This window comes from Barbatula barbatula, assembly GCF_947034865.1.
Source record: "Barbatula barbatula genome assembly, chromosome: 4".
NCBI classification, from domain to species: domain Eukaryota; kingdom Metazoa; phylum Chordata; class Actinopteri; order Cypriniformes; family Nemacheilidae; genus Barbatula; species Barbatula barbatula.
This window is the reverse complement of record NC_136768.1, coordinates 1,627,741-1,631,070: the sequence shown is the minus strand read 5'-3', so window position 1 is coordinate 1,631,070 and position 3,330 is coordinate 1,627,741.

Here is a 3,330-nt window from a genome sequence, read left to right as displayed (position 1 = left end):
GCAGCGCGTCTCTGGATGGTGCCGCTATAGATCAGATGATGCGTAAATGCGCGCACGTATCATCACGCTTTTTTTAAGACAATCTATAATAACCTTAATTAACAAAATGATCATTAATAAACAGATAAATCGTAAACAGATCATTATTAAAACTCGAATAAGTTCACTAGAGTCTTGTTTTGACCAGCTGTGGTAGCGGATCTTTAATTCCAAGATGCAAATTAAAACTTTCTCAAACAGTTATCTCGGTATGTTATTATAGCTTGCTTAAACCCCTATAGGCTATTTAATGGCAGGTTCCCATTGTCAAACGTACCCATGTGACCTCTATGACGCATGTTTGTAGCCTACCTATTAATGTTATATTTCTTTTTCTTGTGGAAATGTTTTATGGTAAAAACTGCCCGTTCTCCCCCTTAGTTAAAAACCAATATATAAAATACACAAAACTACATTTAAAGGCATTTAATTAAATTACATGTAAACTCAAGGCACAAATCGAATGATCCGTTTAGTCATTTATAACCTGACAATGTTATGTTATATAAGGACATTTGGTCATGCTTCACATTACAGGTCTGTGTTACAGTTCTACTAACTAATGCTAATAAATAATATACCTAATGATGTGCTTTGTTTTGTATCTTGATTTACACTTTGATTATCAATTGATTTGAATAATCAGTGGTATCAACAGGTGTGACATGGGCACTATACTATGAGTGTTAACACAAAATTCAACAGGTTGCAAAAGATAAGTTACTTGCCTCTTTTGCCTTCTGCCTGCAAGTAAATCTGGAGCTGTAAATCAAAATAACGTCAAAGTTAGAGAAAGACAAACGATTGAAGTAGTGAAAATTAAATCATTGCTTCAGACTGTTCTGTTCATCCAGCTCACACAAACTGCCTTCTGAAGATAAACATGTCTTAATGAAATGGCTGGATTTTACATACCGCACAGACTGTACCTTACCTCAAAGCATCACAAGTATCCGACAGTAGATTTTGTTTTAGCAACATTATATTGACACAATTGAGTTCTTGGATAACAGCAATTTTATTTGTTGATGGCCATTATGGAATCCTTAATAAATCTTCAAGGAAGGATGGGGGGAAAAAGACACAATGCATGTTCTCTTGTTTCCATGGAGATGACCAAGCCACAATATGACAGCTGTTATAACCTTCCGACTGTGGATTACACACATTCTACTCTTTGTGATAATGTGATGTGTCTGTGAAGATATTGAAGGTAGCTAAATGATAATATAATAAGACCAGAAATGTGAGAACAAGCATTTATCTTTGTGCATTCACATAATGCTTTATTGCCCTTCTAAATTACTGAAACTGGTTGCATACAGAAAATGAGTAAGCTAACACGTTTTCAAAAGACACAATGTCCAAGTTGGTTCTTAGATAAGCACGATCTGAATATCATAAGGGATGTTGAACATTTGCAAGATTAATTTAATATTTTTAGAGATATATAAAACGTGTGGATATTTATTCTAGCAAATCAACTAACAGCATTTTTTGACAGTGATGGACATTATAGAGCTTTTAATATGACACATTTACACCTCCCCATCAGCCGCCTCTCTGTGCTATTTAATTTCTCTTTCAAACAGAAATGACAGTGAATTACACGGGAAATTGATAATGCAGGTGTCATGAATACAAATGAGCTAAAATAAGACGAATCGACGTCAGCACATCATTCAGGATTCTCTTTATACAGACATTAAACAAACAGCAGCATTTAAGTTGTTGCCACACAGTGTTTGCCATCTAAACTTCTTTTTTAAAGCGTGTTTTTGGTCGTCTCCTGTTGTTTGTGGTTTATGGTGCTTTGAGACGGTCGTATGGCAGAATTCTTGGTCTGCTATTTGTAATAGGATTTGGTTAATCCATTCCTGCTCGTTGCAGCTATTTCAGCTCTATATTTTAGACACAGCCTTTTATATCTGGGTTGAAACAAGTACACGATGAACTGTGACGTTAGAATAATAACCACCAATGTGTATATGGATAATGTGTTCATTGTTATGACTCAGATTTGGCATCAGAGGAAACAAAGCATAAACACAATGGTTCTGAGACATTTACATTGGTGTCATTTCAGAAAGAAAAAAAACACAACAAAAGTCCTTGAACTGACTGTGATTATCGTACTAGACAGATATAGTGTTCTGTTTACATTTGAGGGCCATTGCAACGTCATAACCAGAAAGACAAGACGTCATCTGTGTGCCTAAAGGGGTAGTTCACCCAAAAATTTTAATTCTGTCATTTATTCAACCTCATGTACTACATCAAAAACTGTATCGACTTTTCATTTTGAAACACCAAAGAGGACATTTTAAGGCATGTGGTTTTGTCAAGTCAATGGGTTGTTTATCAATGTTCTTCAAAATACCATTGTGTTTTGCGAAAGAAAGTCATACAGATTTGGATCATCATGAGGATGAGCAACTTTAAAATTCATCTCAACATCTGCCTCCACAAAAAAGAAAAGAATATCCAGATTACACCTGCCTGTGATAACGCATGTCTTCAGGAAGAGTGACAGCATTTCTTCCAGTTAGCTGCCGGATGTTCTCTAGGGCCAGTTTTATGCATCAGCTGCGCTGCTAATGGCCTTGATGGAGAGGGTGTAACACACAAGGCCTGTGACTCATTATTCGCAATCAGCACAAGCATTTCTCTCTGTTCCTGACAGCACATCCAAAGACCTACATTTTCTCAACACGCAAATGCGTTTGAAAATATTACCAATTTCATATAAATGCAATGCAGAATGTGTCATGTGAGGGGTCATCGAATGGGTAAAAAACATGATTTTCTTAATTCATCCGAAAGAAATACTATTTATTTATATAAAATATTTGTATTTATAGAATTACTGCCTAACAAAACTTTGACTTTGTAAATTAACAGGAGGGTGATGGTTGCCAGGGTGTTCCAAAGCTACATGGTTTTTATATTTGGATGTGTTAGATCCAGAAAACACCTGGTCATCTAGTCCTTCCGTAAATGGAAATTTAGTTGATTTGATGTCTCCAGATGTAAATCTAGGCATGCAAGTATATCATACTTAATACGATAACAAACAATAGTTTGGAATCTTAATAGAGCAGTCATCAAGCCAAATGAGTGTATCAAACAACATGGGATGAATGAAGCATTCGAATTTAACACAAGATAATAGTGATGCTTACAACTAAAACTGCAGTTTAACCTCAGAGGACTCACGATGAATTCTCGCACACAATTTGAATGTCGATTAAGGACTAATGTTGTCACAAGAGGTCAGACTCCATTGATCTG